The sequence below is a fragment of the Acomys russatus genome, chromosome 23 (genome assembly GCF_903995435.1).
Source record: "Acomys russatus chromosome 23, mAcoRus1.1, whole genome shotgun sequence".
In the NCBI taxonomy this organism is placed as follows: domain Eukaryota; kingdom Metazoa; phylum Chordata; class Mammalia; order Rodentia; family Muridae; genus Acomys; species Acomys russatus.
Window position 1 is genome coordinate 15,099,970 of NC_067159.1, and position 18,677 is coordinate 15,118,646.

General features: G+C 36.7%; 1 non-coding gene across 1 annotated transcript; it reads left to right on the top strand.

Annotated features, from left to right (window-relative positions):
* Nucleotides 1-11,261: 11,261 nt before the first annotated feature.
* On the top strand, nucleotides 11,262-11,393 carry LOC127206727 (small nucleolar RNA SNORA17). The gene has a single exon (XR_007832832.1). It is a non-coding gene; the product is annotated as a small nucleolar RNA SNORA17 (small nucleolar RNA).
* The last annotated feature ends 7,284 nt before the right edge of the window (nucleotides 11,394-18,677 follow it).

Sequence of the window (18,677 nt, forward strand, 5' to 3'; positions counted from 1 at the left end):
ATTTTATTTAAAGAAATACAATATTTTATTTTATTTAAAGAAAATGGTTATTTTATTTGAAGCTACCATAACATCAGCACTACACAAGCCCCATCATCATATAAAGCCCCCAATAGTTTCTCTTCCTACTTTGTCCCTCTCAATGAATCAATCACACAGCCCCCACCTGTATTTTCTACTACGAGGCACAACTTCGGTTAGCCAAAAATAAATGTCTAGCCAGGCATGTCCTGTGGACATAAGCACATAACCATCTGGCAGCCAATGCAGTTACACAATTGGGCAAGGTGAGGAGTAGATTTGTGGGTATAAGTCCAGTCATCAAATAGCACCCTTCTGTCATAATACATTTTAATTGCAGACAGGTACATGCTCATTGTACGTCAAAATTTCTTGGCATACACCCATTATTTCCTGACACTATCTTTCCAAGAGCCATTTTTTAAAGTCTCTATTGATCAGACACAGCTTCCCCATTTTTCAAGTCTCTGTTATCAAACACTGCTTTCTCATAACAGGTTTGTAAGCAGGAACCACTGGCCTCCACAACTGCCACAGTCTTACTCGGATTGACTGTAGTTGTTTCTCTGGGACATGATTATGTGTCCCAAAATAATCAGGTAGAAAACTATCAATAACACTCAGAACCATACAATTATTCTTGAGAAGCAACCATCTTAAATACTGCAAAATCACAAAAATTTGTGGCAGAAATTATGGTATATCTGCCTTAGAAAGATGAGTGCCTTCAATAATGTGACACATGGGGAAAATTTAACCTTTCTCACATTAATAGTCAACTTTTTTCTTTTGTTTCTGTGCACGGAGGAAGTAGGCTGTCAGTCTGACTGCTTAGCTTGGAGTGGACATAGTCTTTAGTGATGCAGAATATGTGGAGATGATAAAATGAAAGGAAGTTTTACAAATAAGTATAGTGGTTACAGATGAGGGAAAGAAACAAAAGCAACAACTGCTTGGTAAATTCATGCTATTCGATATTTTAGATAATCTAGCCTAGAGCCCATAAGGAATAACTTTTTCAGATCTTAATTAGAATTAACTGTAGAGCAGTCTCACTGCACCAAGATTTAGATTATTGTTATTATCTACCGAATACAAATCCTCTAAAGTTTCTGGAAGTTTCTATTTTTCTATGTAAATACAGATTATTAACTATAGCATTTCTAACATCATTTCTGTCACAGATTATCCAGTGGAGAAAACAGCATGATCCTAACAACCAAATGACTCTTATGCAATTAATATTCATCCCAGCATGGCTAAGTTAATACCCTACTTCTGTTTTAATTGTGATAATAGTACAATCTTATAAGTAGATGGTGTTTAGACTTCTTTTCTCATTTTCCTTCTTAAAACTAGCTGTAAGTCTTTGTGTGGGTCATCTACATGGCACATGGCTGGGGACCACACTCTTTTTTCCTGTGCTTCACTGGCTTGAGGATTACCTTTCGACCTATGTAATGCTTCTTATAATGCCAAATCAGCCATATGTGGAGAGGGTTACTGACCTCATGGACAAAATAAAATGAAGGAAATGTGTTTCCTGTAACTTCCAATGAGTAAGACAAAAAGAAGGCAAGTGCATAAAATGATCACATGAGCCCCTGTTATATTAAGGGAAAGGAAAAGCTGAAGATTAGTAAAGGACTTTGTATCATTACAGTATATGCACAATTGTTTTAAAATGTGCATTTGTTTTAGCACTATGATTAATTTATTGCTTTAACTGATAATTCTGTCATTAGAATTATTGCATATTTTATAGTCATGAACATTGGGGGAGAATGAAACTCAAGATCAGATTTTATGTGATAAAATGTATTAAATGGAAATTGCTACATAATTGATAATTCAATATTGGCAGAATAAAATATCAAAGAAAATGACACTCTCTAATGAAATAATGATACCTAATGAGATTTTTGGCTACTCATCTTCACCTTTTAGATGAAATACATTTGTTCTCTTACTGTGACTGCCATAATTTTCCACCAGATGATTTGTCATTATCTTCATGGCAATTCTCTCCCACTTAAGACTAGTGGGTGACTAATGCAGTCCAGATTAATATCTCGTGAAACTCTACTCAACATTCAAATGTATCTCCTCTCTGTATTAGGTCACATATCAGCTTCCCTTTGCATGACCCATGTCCAGACAATGAGGATTTTATTTTATCTTACTTTCTTATTGATATTACCATACAAAAGATACTTGGGAGTCCTTTATGTTATTGCCTTAACCAGGCTTTCAACAGTTATGATGAAACACTGTGACCGAAAGCAACTTTGTGAAAAAAAAAATATTTAAATTACATTCCCATTTCATGGTTCATCATCTGAGGAATTACATTCCCATTTCATGGTTCATCATCTGAGGTAGTCAGCGTAGGCACCCCAACAGGGAAAGAGTCATGAAGGGATGCTGTTTACTGGCTTACTCAGCCTTCTTATTTTTGGCGCCCAGGACTGCCAAGCCAGAAGTGGCACCATCAACAGTTGGCTGGGCCTTCTCACATCAATACCTGATTTTAAATTCTCACATCAATACCTGATTTTAAATTCTCACATCAATATCTGATTTTAATACTGTCCAACTGATTTGCTTATCTTATGAAGGTATTTTCTAGATTGAAGCTTCCTCCTCACACTTGACTTTTGTCAAATTGACATAAAAAAACAAGCCAGCGCAATCACAGGCACATATCTTACTCAAAATTGTTAATGCACAAGAAGTTTAAATGCATCTACCTATGACATTTACTCAATTCTTATTCTTGAACATGCCATCCAGGTGATTGGGTAGATAAGTATTGAAATTTCTCCTTTCAAGAGTCTGCTGATATTGAAACTTTACTTCCCAACATCTTTTGTTATGTTTTGAACATTGAATAATCTGGCTAATTATTTTTCATAGTGATGCATAGGTGAGTTGCCTAGAAGAGAAGTGGGTTTAAGACATCACTTGGTCTCACAATAGTCTTTTAAGCCCTTTAGAGACATCATGAGATTCATCTTTATCATATAGTTTATTGGGATTTTTAATTATGTGGAAAATACAAAAGATGTAGAAAAGCCTAAACAGCTAAATATTCTTCCCAGAAAATTTCCTGGTTTGTCTGGTGTAAATATATGTTACTCAGTTTTTTTTTTTCCATCAACTTACAGATGTAGCTAATAATCATATATGTAAACGTTGATGTAAAAATGAAAGTTCTTTTTTCTGTAGTCTATGAAGCTTTATTCTAGCTTTTCTGTATCTTGAATTTTATATTCCTTTTAGAAGTATGAAATATGTACACTCATTAAAGAAGTAGATTAATTTTTGTTGTCTTTTTCAAGTATGGATTATTAATTAATAGAAAAAAGTTGAAGTTATATTTCTCTCTGGTAAGAATCAAACACAGCAACTCTTCTATCACAATTTGTGACACTTTTCTGAAATGTCTATATGCTAACATCCACATGGCAAATCATAGAACCCTCATTTGTAAAAGTAAGTTTTATTCTCCTGTTGAATTGTCATCTTGGAGGCTTACTGCAGAATAAGTGGCCCTTTTCTAGTTCTTTCAAAACTCTGGCTGGTTGATTCAAATGAGCTGTTCTGGCTCAAACTCCTCTCCAAGTTGATTGTTCAAACTGACTTCTCTCAGCTTCTGACTGATTTGCTCTTCTTGGCTTCAAACTAACTCTAACAATCTGTCCTAATTTTCTGGCTTCTTAGTCTCTGCCTCATTCTGTCCAACTCTGTCTAGCTTGTTCTCTCTTCCACCTGTCTCTGTAATACTCTCCTGTTAAAACTGCCTCCTCTTCCTCTCTGTGCTACTCTCTCTTAAGTTACCTCTGTCTTTTCTGTTCTCTAGATTTCATCTTCTGCTTGAACTTGTTTCAGAAGTCTCTAGTAAGGCATATGTGGATGATGGCAGCTTTCACAGTCCAGTCAGTTCCAAGGGGATGGCTGGTTCAGGGAGGCATATCATTGGTCTCTGTCTGGTTTATAGCACTTTCCTCTCCCTCATAGAGAAAGATATGTGAAATAATCACAAGGAGGCAGAGATCCCTGGCAGGGCATGTGTCTGAGAAAGGAGGCTATTCACAAGTTATGCTGGTAACAGTTTGATTGACAGCACATCAGTGATCCCTTTAGGTCTAGAAGAGAGTTTGCGGGGTAAGGTGGACATCTGATTGAAAGGGAAAATGTCTGATGGGTGAGAACTGGTGAAATTTTTGTGGTCCTGGGGTACAGAAGGATGCTATTAACCAGTATTGCTGCCAGCAAATGTCTGTGCTAGAAGTGCAGAAGAAACAGTTAAATGTATTAGGATGCGCACTGAAGGGAAGGAAGTGAGGAACATGTTGAATATCATCCTCTGTTGACATTGTTCTTGAAGTTTGTTTAGGCACTGCAGAAAGCAAGGGGCAGGTATTAGAGGCATCTCAATCCTGGCCCAGCATCCTTTATCATTTACCCCTACCTGTCTAAAATAGTTTAGGAATCAAACATCATGTTCGTCGTGTGACCTGTATAAAAGACTTTCTGTATGTCTTGGCAATCTTTTTGAAATTGACCGCATAAGGCAAGCAAGCATTAGAAATCAAGTCCCTGAAGTTAATCCTGCTCTCATGAAGGAAATATATCAGCTTGGAGATTGTTAACTGGTAAGATGTTGTTATCGTATTTGTTTTTTTTTTTTTTCCAGTAAAGCAATATTATGATGAGTTAGCACAGGCTTAGCTCCTGGTACAAGTTGTGGAGAGATGCTGAGGCATTAGTGTAAAGGACAGCCATAGAATGCCAGAGGAGAAGGCTTGACATGTGATTTCATTTAGATAATAAGAGGTATGAAGGTAGCTGAGTCATTTCTTTGGCAAATTTATTTTCAGTGCCTAGTCTGCCCATTTTGAATTAAGCTGTGGTGTGGCTGTAAAGGCTTGCACTGGGGGGGGGGGGGAGATCTGATAAGAGGCAGGCCCAATATCATGGGACTAGTCCATCTGTCTTGTTCATGTTTTACATCCTGTCATGTGTGCTTGTGTTCTGGGATCACTTCTTCCCAGATAAGATTGTTTAAATCTTTCCCGTCTTGGGGAGTTAAAAGGCTTATATTGAGATTTTGTAAAGTAGATTTGGCCCATGTATTATGAATTCCATACTCTTCTTGAACAGCTTGGCATAGCCTTTTAATTCTACTGTCTGAAGACAGTACTGAGAGGCCTGGATAAACAAATGTAGCAACAGGCTTCAGTTTCTGTTAGTTCAGCACAAGCCAGGGCCCCTGTTCTTTACCCACTAGGTTCACTGCTTACACCTCTCTACAGCAGCAGTGGGCAGGGTGGGGGGCGATTAGTAGACTCTTAATATAAGGTCTAGAGCCCTGGGCTACCCTTCTTGTAAGGGCGTGTTTACCTTTCCTGGTGTAGTCCGGAGGCCCTTCTGGGGAGGGGGAATCTCGCACCTAACACAGAATGGCTATCCAGACTGAGAGGACTGTGACCTCAAACAGCAAGCTCCTACCGACCTATAAATTCCACCCTTCTTACAAATGCAGGAAATAATTTCGTGGGCTGTGAACTTGTACTTAATGGGGTGGGGCTCATAAAAAATGTGATGCCCAAATCTACAGCTCACTAACCTAGATCATGAAAACCCCAAAAAGACCACCAGGACTTGATACCTATGCAACATACAAAGGGTCCTATATTACGGGCTCGAGCTCAGATCGCAATCCTCCTGACGCAACAGCGTAGGAGAGCGGCATCTAGCTTTAAGGCTAATGGGTTTATAAAGAGAAAAACCCTAAGTAGGGTTGTGGGTCACAGGAGTGTTGACCTTTAGGCAGGCTGGGTCGAGGCTGAGGCTGAGGGGAAGGTCTTTTGTTGTTGTTGTTTTGTTTTTTGTTTTTTATCTCAGAGGAACATTTGGAGCTAACTATATCTAATCACTCGGGTGGTGTTTCTGGAGGCTGCTGGCAGGTGCAGTTTATAGCAGAACATGGTCACTCTCAGAATGCAGGAAGAAGTAAGGGTCACCTAGAACAAGGTCTCACAGAACATACAGATCATAGCATTAGTTACAGAACATACAGAAAATGGCATTAGTTTTGTCCTTACAAAGAAGGTATTGCACACAGTGAACAATGCCTAAACACAAATACCAAAGGTTTGACATTGCCTTTACTTATAAATGTCAAGCAATCCTCTTACCACATCCCAGACTTATATATTTATATTATAGGAAATCCAGTCTTTCTAATCAAAAGACCAGTGAAATCACCATCACTTTTAATAAATTTGTGCTTTGATTAAGTTATTAATTTGCAAAAGAAGGGAAAAACACAGACAAAGAGTAACCTCATATTCCATGCTGACAACTTTCTCTTGATTAATAAAGGAATTTATACTCATTTATTCAGATTTTTAAGCCTGATAAAATACATAATGCCATTTTCTTTTTTCTCATTTTAGATTTAAGTGTTTTATTTAAAACATTTTTGTTAATTATAATTTTTCACATTATATCCCAATTGCTATCTCCTTGCTCATATCTTCATTTCAAAATATAATATTCATGTGAAAAGATTGATGTATTTGTAGTCTTTAAGGAATATTATCAACAAACTAAAATTAATGCCCATTGCAGTTATTACACATTTCTGTATGTCAATGTTATATTAGCATGGTGACTCAAAAAACATATATTTATTGTTTTATACTTTCTGTGTAGTGTGAGTTAAGATACACCTTAATAAAGAAGAATTAATTAGTGCTTCAGGTTTCTCAAGACTATGGAACACTGAAAAACCAGAATTATGAATACAGAGGTCGACCCAAGCCACTGCAACATGCTTCAACCAGGAACATTGCCTCATGTCTTGGATCTGTGTAGATCTACTTCTAACTAGATATGAGAGTGGACAGAATTCATTTTCTGTTGGGTTGATGAGTATATGAGTTACTGGTTGTTAAATGGAGATCTTCTCCGTTTCCTGTTTATATAATCATCCTACAACAGATCAAAACAAAACACCCTACTCTATCAAATACAGCAAAGGTAGACTATCAGCAAGACACTTTTTTCTTAAGAAATCATTATTCTAGAATGAAATTCTTCACTTACCAGGAAAGTGGGAGAGAGGGAAAAACTTCCTATTGGGACTCTAGGTGAGAGGAGCAAAGGTTAATGGGAAAATAGAAGGATCCAGAGGGTCCTAGAAACCTACAAGAAGAACATTATGATGGGCAGATCTGGGCCCAGGGTCCTGTTCAAACTATGGCACCAACCTAGGACAATACATGCAGTAAACTTCAAACCCCTACCCAGATGTAGCCAATGGACAGGATATTCTCTACAGTTGAGTGGAGAGTAGAGACTGACTTTCACACGAACTCTGGTACCCCATATTTGACCACGTCCCCTGGATGGGGAGGCCTGGTGGCAGTCAGAGGAAGCATAGCAGGCTACAAAGAAGAGACTTGATACCCTATGAGCGTATACAGGGGGAGGAGGTTTCCTCAGTCACAGTCATAGGGGAGGAGAGTAAGGAAAAAATGGGAGGGAGGGAGGAATGGGAGGATACAAGGGAGGGGATAACAATTGAAATGTAATGTGAATACATTAATAAAATATATTTTAAAACAAACAAGCAAACAAACAAAGAAATCACTGTTCCATTGCTTAAACTGTCTTTTAGGAGAAAATCATAAGTTCCCCCTCAACCTCCAGAAAAAGAGTTTGAACGTGTAAGGAATGAGTATGAAGAAGGCTATCTAGGAGACTATCCACTACAGCCACTTTCTAACTGGTAATTTTTTAGGCCGTTTGCCTCCACAAAATGCATTCATCTTCTCTCAAGACCCCCAAGAGTTCCATCTCATCGTTGTGTCAGAATCTCACCACCAAAAGCAGGCCTGAGTATGGAAAAATCTCCTTTGCGTGCTTCCTTTTCTTGTTCAGATCTGATTTTTAGCCTTTTCTGCACCAATTTATAACCACAGTAGTAAGGTAATGGATAATTCATGAACTGTATTCTATGCCCAAGCTACCCTTTTTTCAGTAGCAGAGATCCCCGACCAGAGACTCTGTGACCTTTGTGAACTCACAAATGCTCTTTTCCCATTTGCACACATGAGAGTGTGTTGACTCATGATCAGAACGACCCCTTGGAGATCTTGCCAGTTTACGGTAAAGCTATTATAGACTGAACATGTTTTTATAAATAATTTCTGTAAGCTCAGTCTCTTTCTTAACTATGAGTCCTTATATGTTGATAACTCTTTTATGTTTTAGCAATAATATAAACACGTTTGTTTGAGCTTTCTGTATATATTATTCAGTTAATTTATTTTTAGTGTTAGAATAGCTCTAACCATGTATCTGTCTAAAGAGTCAAAATTTATGAGCGTATTTTAATAGATTGTATATTATTATTCCACTGCTTTGTATGATTTCATGTTCTGTAACTAATTTATTTGATTATTATAAAATAATACAATAAAACATTGCATGGTACCTTAGCGTTAAAACGCACATTTTCCTGATATTTTAAAATAGCATGCGTTATTTTATTTACATAAGAGTTTATTTTCATTGTCAGCCACCTGGATTTGGAGATTGTTTTCTTCTGCATTAGGAAAAGGTTTTATATATTGAAACAGTGGGAAAAGATTTTTTGCAATGTGCTGTCTCCATTAATGTCTCCCATAATTTCACGAATTTTGCCATTATTCTGTTAGATGTGTGACCCTAAGGTATCTCTCTCAATGTCCTATGGGACATATAAAGAGAATAATACAGTCTGACACTTAAATAACCGTAAGTGACTAAATAACTATCCAAATCACTTGGGGAAAGAGAAGGTCATAGAATCTGCATTTCAGCTTGCAGAGCAGGAATAAATTATGCCTGAGAGACTTCAGCAGTGTTTAAGGAGGGGAAGCATTAGCCACATTAATATATTGACAGAGGACAAAGAGAAGTTTAATTAACTTAGGAGTTAACCTTAAAAGTTTAAAAAGAATCTACTACTGGGGAAATGGTATCAAATCTATTATCTTTTCCCTGTAAGGGCCATTAATTTGTATGGTCAATATAGAACATGCTTTATACTGACTATATGCTTTCATAGGGTATTCAGTCAAATCCATGAAAATAAAATTAAATTCGCTAAAAGAAAAATCAATGTAATTATGAACTTGTACTTATGTAAAGAACTTAAAGTATGAATTTGTATTTATGTAAAGAACTTAAAGTACTTTACAAGGGACTTGAATTACATTTTAGAAGTCAGGAAAACGTAAAGACTGACTAGTTCTGAAAGCTGACGACTATAGACAATTCCCCACAACTAAACACAAAGGCAGTGGACAAAGCGTACCTGATGAATAATAGAGCTGTACACCTGACAGTAAATACTGCATATGTGACTATGTGGTGGGGAGAGAGAACAGTGTAGGCAATGGTAAGCAAAAATAGATGGAGACATAGATTTGGATTAAGACTATCAGAAGACCGAAGTATTGGAGATATTAAATAAAGAGGACTCTTAAGTTTAAACACAAAGTATGTCCATCCATGAATAAAATATCAACAAAGTTTTATTTCTGAGATTAATTCACATATGAATATGTGACTTATTTGAAAACATTCTATAGTTTGTAGTTACTTTAGAGGAAATCTGTTTTAGATTGAAATCCTGATCGTGTAAGCCATTGTAGGTCATGTAAAATATTCCCTTGTATACAAGAGAAAAACATAAGCAAACATGAGCTATGGAAGGTCTAGCTCACAGTTGGTTGTTCATTAAGATATTCAGATAGTACAGCACTATATTGGAGAGAATGAAAGAAGATACATTTGGTACATGTTTAGAAGTAAGGTAGAAACTATAATATTTTTGGTTCTGGCTTCTCATTTTGTTAGTTGGTTGTTCTACTGATTGAGTTCATTGACCATGGTAGAATCAGAGGTTCTTTGTGATAAGATATTATTATTGTTATTATTATTATTATTATTATCATTATCATCATCATCATCATCATCATCACCATCATCATCATCATCATTACTATCATCATCATTAACATCATCATCACTATCATCATCATTATTTTACATTTGTTCTTAACTTGAAGCAACCTGATCAGGTTGATTAATTCAGGACTAAGATACAAGGTCTGGGGGCAGAGCAGAGTTCTCATCTAGGGACTCTTGTTTTCAGGGTCATTGTACACTAAGCAACTGAACAGAAGACAAAGCTGATAAGAATTATGTTCTCTCTTCATCTAGTTGAAGATGAGTCTAAAGAGTAGATTGATGATTATCCATAAGGTATGCATTGAATCTCCAATGTGTGGAAAAGAGCAGCCTGAAGCATAATAGAGCAAGGAAATCAAACCAGAGCTCAGTCTTTACAGAGGGAGAAAGATAAATGAGGTAAACTCATAGATAAGCAAAAAGATCTCTGGGAACGCAAATCAGTGTTTTTAAGTGTCTAGGGGCTTTGAATTTGTGTACTTCCATTCTTTCAAAGATTTAAGAGAAATAATCTTTTTATAGCCTTTGCTTACCTGATAATTAATTATTGAATGCCCATAATGAAACAAAGGAAGTAAGTAAAAAGAAAACAAGAGAGAAAGGGAGAGAAGGTAGGCTGTTGTTCACAGAAACTCTATAATCTAGTATTAAAGTAAGTTAATTAAGGTACCATACAATTGGTACCATATTGTTCGAAAAGAATTAAAGAAGCATAAAGAGTAACAAAACAACAGTGCATATCCAGAAGAATGTTAAGTGGCAGGTGCTCAGGGACCTCGCTTTTATATAACACACTGGCTTTTGAAAAGAGCTCTGACCTTGTGGGAAGACTGAGACACAAGATTATCTACTTGTCAGGGGCAAATGAAGACTTGTGAACCTTAGAGTAGGAAAGGGCTTCTTCATCTGCCTGAATATTGCCCAGAAAACAAGAGTCACTGGGGTGGAGAACATGGAGCTACAGACTGTAAGTCACTCAGCAGTTAGGATTGCCACACAAGACTTGCCTTTCTAACATATTCTGTTTTTTCATGCAAACATTCCTTATAATGGCATGCTGCTATAAAAGTTAAACAGACATCTCACCAAGAAGAGAACCATTAGTTGGACATAGATGCTACGGCTCAGTTCTTCGGGAGAATCTTCCGTAATGACGATAATCCAGAATAATTTTGCTGCTTAGAGAACACATTAAGAAGCAGAGTTTGCCTGACACTAGAAACTTTGTGGGTGTGGCTGTTGTGTCATGTGTGTGTTAGCAGATGGCAGAGAGGAGAGAGGCTATGTATATGCTCAGTGTTCTGATGTATGAACATCTGGATCATTAGTAGCCTAACATTTCCTGAAAAAAAGTGAGTTGGAGACAAGCACTAGGGAACAAGAAAAACACTGCTTGGGCAGGAATGAGCCTAAGAATAGGTGACCCTTGCCTAGGGTCACTCCAGAAGGCCTGGTAGGAATAAGCCTGAAGTGACCATAGATAGTTGTCATAGGGTCCAAACAGGGATCGCTCCTGAGTTGACCAGCAGGTGTGCCTGCAGGCCCAGGGTGCAGACCATGCACAAGGTGACCCCTACCTGGCACTGCTTTGCACAAGCAAGGCGTAGCACTCCTGAGATAACCTCGCTCAGAGGCCCCGGGTCCATTAAGTGGAACAAGAAAATGGATGTATGAGTAAAAGAGAAACAGGAGGTTGTGAGCACAAGGAAGAGGGACAGAGCTGGAGACTGGAGGGTAATGAGGAACATCTTGACGTGAGTAACCAGCGATGCTTTGGTGGTATCCTAGTGTGATGACACCCAGGGCCATGTCTGGTTCTGTGGTCCTGAAGCAGCAGGAGTCTGTTATCATGAAAGGCCAGGCAGATGTTTCTGGTCTGGGCTGCCACCCAGGAACAGGTTGATATCTGAAGACTGTGCAGTATTGCTACCACCCCTAACCTGATATCATGGGAGAGCTAGCCCTAGAGGCATTGGAGCAGAAGAGATGACCTCACCTCTAGGCGGCAACCCCACCCCTAGCCAGTTGCAGTACCCAGGAGAGAAATAGAGTGGCCCAGCATATTATAGAAGTTGCAGATGAGCTAACACCTGATCATAAGAGCATAGAAGAGCAGAGATCTGACAGACCGCTGGTCTTCCATGTCTACTAAGGAGAGATACCCTCCCCTCCTTTTGCCACTAACCACCTGAAGCAGGCAGGAGGCCTGACCCTGGGTTCCTGAGAGCAAGAGAGCTTTCCCTGTCCCTCTTCAGATGCAGCACTCAGAAAAGTGGACTCTGCTCCTCCCATGGGCAGCACAGTAGAGCCGCATACATATTCTCACTTTTCAACTCTTAGAAACAAAAGAAAAAATATACGTTTTATCAGACAATGCCCGGTAACTTAGCTAGCTGATGAGGAACTTACAATAGGAGGGGATAGAGAATTTGAGACAAGAAGTTATTACTATAAATGCCTAAGAACATACAAAAGTTAGCATAAATTTCCCCATAAAATCTGAATAAATAAATTGAGAAGGATATATGCCTGTTTCTAACCTTTCCGAAACACTTATTTTTAAATTTGTTTGCATTTAATCCACTTTATAAAAAAATCCCTTTTGTATCTACACATTAATTTTCTAAACAACTTTAATTTTCTTTCTTTCTTTCTTTCTTTCTTTCTTTCTTTCTTTCTTCTTTATTTTTTTGAGACAGGGTTTCTCTGTGTTATCTTGGCTGTCCTGGGCTTGCTATGTAGGACCAGGCTGACCTCGAACTCAAAGCAATCTTCCAACCTCTGCCTCCCAAGTGCTTGGATTAAAGGCATGTGCCACCATGGCTGGCAAATTTTAATTTTTAAATAATAGATACTTTTCCAATTTGAACACATCTAATTTAATACAATCTGTAAGCAAATAATTTCATGGGTATTCATGCAATTTTCAATTCTTCTAAGCAGCTAGGGAGCATATTGCTTTGCAGGACATTCATGGCAGTTGAAGACATTCCGAGATCTGTAGAAAGTTCTAGTCCTATTGGCATTCCTCCTCCTCTAGTTTCTAACAAAATAATAAATAAATACCATATATCTTTAAAGGATGAACATTAATGAGGACAGTATAATTTAATTCCCTACAGATAATATAGACTACTATTATTTCTATCTTACTGTATCCCTATGCATTAAGTAATATAGCACCTTAATTTGGGTAGTAGTTCACTACTTAAGACCCTGTTGATAGATTTTTTTATAAACTTACTCAATATTTAACATCTATCTAATCTATGTATCTAACTACCTATGTGAAAGGATATTCAAATGTAGTAAACATAGACATGTAGAATATATCTCTAAATACAACAGACGCCACTGAGAAACTAACCCCCCCCTCTCTTCCCTCTGCCTGCTCCTAAAATTCTTCTTTATGTTGTCTATGTGAAAATCATAAACCAGTATGATTAAAAACAAGCAGAATCATTAAACAAAGCACCCAAACAAGGAAATGTAAATATGATAGTTATCTTTAGTTTTTAACATGACACAACCTAGAATTACTTTGAAAGAAAAAAATCATTAAGGGGCTATTTACATTGCATTAGCCTGTAGGCATGTCCGTGGACAATTGCTTTATCTAAATAACTTAATATGGGAAGAAACACTTCACAGTTATTGGCAAAGGCCATGAACTGTGTAATAGTGGAGAAATCTTACAAGCAAGCTGGAAAGCTTGTGTTTTATTATTTATCTCTGCTCCTGACTATAGATGTGATATGACAGGCTAGCTCATGTTCCTTCTACAGGGATAATTTATATGCTGGGATTGTAAGGATATTTTATTCCAACATGGGAAATGAAAGCAGGATATGAATCAGAACCTAGAATGGGGTTGTTGCCTAACTATGTGATGTTAATGGCTTGGAATATTTTGTGAGAGAAACATGGAAGCATTTCATATGCTGTACTAGAAAACTCACTGAATGCTGCAAGCAGAGAATGGTGGGCTATTTTAGTGTGAATCTGGAAAATAAGAATGTGGGGGAAAATGGGGGCTGATTAGCCCATGCTCACTGGATTATAGAAAAGAGCAAAGACTCCCACTGGAACAGGGAATTCTTGTGTGGTATTTTGGGTAAGGGTCTGTGTGTGTTGGTCATGTTGGGGCTGGAGAAGCAATTATAATTGTTAAAGAACCAAGCACAATGAAGTGAAACCTCACATGCTCTGTTAGGACAATGGACCATTCTCCGTTATGGTCAGCACACAACTGTATTGCAGGCTACATCTCTAGCTGGCAGCAAACCATGGCAATGTCGTAAACATTTTTCACGTGATATCATTGCTAAAAAGTCATGGTTAAGAGCTGAGGTCTGGCACTGTGCCATAGGTCTCTATTCCCTGCAGAAATGCCCTGAAAATGAAGCCTTGGGTGCAATGCAGGCTTGGGGATATTGGACTGTATTTTATGCAATGGGAAGTTATGTAGAACTCTGAGGACAAAAGACAGGAAGCTATAGTTTAAAATGGAATGTTTGGAGGTAAAGTTGTTAAAGGCTACAGTCGTGATAGCCGCTTTTACTTGTCAACTTGACCAACTTAGGTTAATTTGAGAAGAGTGTCTAAGTGAATGATTGTCTAACTCAAGATCGCCTGTGGTCATGCCTGTGGAATATTGTCTTAATTGTCTTAACTGATGTGGAGAACCAACTCTTCCTGCTTTTTCCATGAACTGCCTTCACACGATCAAATTTACCTACTTTATTGTTGAAACATCTGATTCCTTTTCTAATGTTAAAATCAAGTTCTTCGTGTGCGCATCTATTTTTGACTGATGTCATAGCAGTCTTCCAGTGCCAGGTTGGACTGTGGAGGTACCCAGCTTTGTGTGCTAAGGAAAGAACTGCAAGTTTTTCAGCTTCTCTAACGTGAGACAGACATTTTTTTGACTACAGTGCACAACCATTTAAGCAAATATTAATATCTTCCCTTTAATATGCATCAATTCTATCAATTCTCCTCTTTTAAAAAAAAACATATTTATACTCAGGAATAAAGAGGACTGAGTCAGTGTTTGTTCCATTAAGAGCCTAGGTTTTTCATAGCTGTATTATTATTCAAAATTAGACTTTATAGTAATTATGAAATAATTACTGTGTCCCAAATACTGATTGCTTATTTTAGAAATTCATGGTTTTTTTTACTATTAATTTATTTTAAAATTTCACATATCTATATTCTATTGACATCATTTTTTTTAATTTTTTTTATTAATTTATTCTTGTTACATCTCAATGTTTATCCCATCCCTTGTATCCTCCCATTCCCCCCCCCCCATTTTCCCATTATTCCCCTCCCTTATGACTGTTCCTGAGGGGGATTACCTCCCCCTGTATATTCTCATAGGGTATCAAGTCTCTTCTTGGCTACTTGCTGTCCTTCCTCTGAGTGCCACCAGGTCTCCCCCTCCAGGGGACATGGTCAAATGTGAGGCACCAGAGTACGTGAGAAAGTCGTATCACACTCTCCACTCAACTGTGGAGAATATTCTGACCATTGGCTAGATCTGGGAAGGGGTTTAAAGTTTACCTCCTGTATTGTCCTTGGCTGGTGCCTTAGTTTGAGCGGGACCCCTGGGCCCAAATCTGCCTGTCATATTGTTCTACTTGTAGGTTTCTAGGACCCTCTGGATCAAAAGAAAATACAAACACATTACTGAGTCAAAATGTCATATACAATCTGATTTTCAAATTACAAAGATTCCAGATTTACTTTTTTGCAAGTCCGTTTATTTAATTTTAATATCCAATGTTATAATTATCTACAGTTTCTGGAGATAAATGAAATGTGATAAGCTCTCTAGTTGTGCGTATGGAAGCAAATAAGCCCAGAGATATACACATATTGGTTTTGTCAAACAATTTCTGTGCATACACATTATAATGTTCATATGTGAAATAATTCATAGAGATATACAGATTAACTAGGTATAGGTTCATGGATTATTTTATAAACTGATAATTATTTAAAAAACATAAGAACTCACTTATACACTTAAGCTGTATTGAAAGCTGTTAAATTTACTATAACTAAAAATGAAACCAAGTACAACAAATTCTTTCTAACCTAAATTACACAGAGCATTTTTAGAATTAAATTTAAACTGTACTCTTTTATATGTTTTCTTGATCTTTTATATAACATGAAAGCCTTACTTTGGTTCAAACTCTAGTACAGACACTTGCAAAAACATCTGAATTCCCCAGTTCTATTTTTCTAGCTAGAGTAAAGCATGTTTTCAAAAATCTAATAAAGCTTTTAAAATGTGTAGTCACAGATGTTATTCCTGAATTTAATTTCTTCCTGATTTGAAGACTTGTGTTTTTTATGCAAAAGCACATCAGAGAACACACTATGCAAATATAAGTTAGAATTGAAGATTACTGTGGATGTGGGTATTACAGGAAAGAATGTGGTTTGCACTAATAGAATAAGTAGAATGGCCATTGCTAAAAAAAAAATGTTACATCCAATGTAAAACAGGTACAAATACAGTGAGCTGGATATAAGCCCCACTTTATACTCAGGCTTGACTTTGCTTTCCTGACATTAAAGGACACACAAATTCATAAATTATGATACCTACATGCATATAATTGGTGTTAAAATTAATTGTAATATTTCTAAATAAATTTAAGCAGTCTTGGACTATTAATTTAATTTAAATTTGCTTTAATTGAAATACAATCTTATCACAACCCCCCTCTTTTCCTCACTCTAACCCAGATAGTTCTATCTGAACTCATACTCACCCGCTCAAATTGATAGTCTCTTTCTCTTTGATTTAATATTGTTACACATACACATATGTATATGTGTGTATGAACAAGTTTATAAATACAGCTTGCTGATTCTATTTATTTCCTCTTTGTGTGTATATGATTTCAGAGTTGACCACTCTGCATTGTTCAACAAACAAGGGAACTCATCCTTGGGAGAAGCTGGTTCTCCTTTTCCCAACAGTCATTAGTTGCTCATATTTCCTTGTCTAGGGTTGAGTCTCCACAAAATTTTTTCCTTCAATATTAATATATATTTGATATTTCCATAATTCTAATTTAATATGTACAGTCTTTACTGGAAGATCCTGTTTCACAACAGACGTCCTCGTATTTTGGCTCTTGCCATCTTTCTTCCTCTTCTTTATTGGTGTTCCTTAAGTTGTAAATGTGGAAGCTGTGGTGAAAATGTTTACAACAAATTGGTCTTTCAATCCGTTGATATGTACACCATATACTGCTGTTTTTTCCTGTGGTCTAGTCCAAATATATATGAAAATAAATTTAAAAGAAAAATTCCATATATAACTAAAAGAAATATGAAGAACATGAACCAATTACTTCTAAAGTATAATGACTGTAAACTAATTTATAAATATAGATTACACATTATTAAACCTTATCAAAAGATTTTTCAGCAAATGTGAATCATGTATAAAGGCTGTTTTTACTGTGAGTAAATGTAGTGCTTTTTAAAATTTACAAATTATACATAATAGTGTGTCTAACACTTCAGTGTGCTTATATAGAGTAAAAGGTGGACATTAATATTATTTTTTCAAGAAATTTTTATCCCTTAGAAAACTGGAATTAGTATGAGGGTCATAAGAAAGAGAATGAATTAGGAAAACTGAATTAGAAATGGACTTTCAGTTGGTGTATTTTTTGTGACCATTTATTTTCTTTCTTGTTTAGAGTATTCCTATGGTAAGGTAATCACTAAATTAGGTGGTGTAATGCTCCTAAGAAACTAAAAAAACTATATGGTCTATTAATTTTATACAGAAGTACCAACTTTTAATAATATGTCAAATTATACACAAGCTCCTTTTTGTTTGTTTTGGTTTTTTGTTTTTGAGACAGGGTCTCTCTGTTTAGCTATGGCAGTCCTGGACTCACTTTGTAGACCAGGTTGGCCTTGAACTCACAGTGATTTGCTTGCCTTGTCTCCCCGGGTTAAAGGCCTGCACCCCCATGGCTAGCTTTTTTTTTTTAATTTTGCTTTATCAAGACAGGGTTTCTATCTGTAGCCTTGGCTGTTCTGGACTCACTTTGTAGACCAGACTGGCCTTGAACTCACAGCAGGATTAAAGGCTTGTGCCACTACGCTATACATAAACACTTGACCTTATAGTATACCTGCATCTACATTGCTTGACATTTATTGCATTGTATTTCTTCACAATGATGAAAATATAAACTCATTCTATTAACACTATGAAATCTAAAGTGTATATATGTTTGTATTAGGTAAGTTTCATAATCTTTAATTTTGAAAAAGTCTATATTTATTTAGGTTTCCGTTCCTCATCAAGAAGTGAAAATTTTAATGTTATACTCCATTCAGGAACAGCATGGTGGCTAAGTGAGATAATAGACAGAGAGTTAGCACATAGGCAGCCTTTGTCAAATACTAAATATCCCAATAGTTTTAGTTCTTATTGCTATCCTGAGAAACAAAAACAGAAAGATCTCAAATAGATCTCCCTTTTCCAAATCTCAGTTCATTATTTTACTTCATTAAATATCACAATAGTCCTTCATTTTCATGTTGTACACTAGAAATTTGGTTAAGGAAAAATGTGA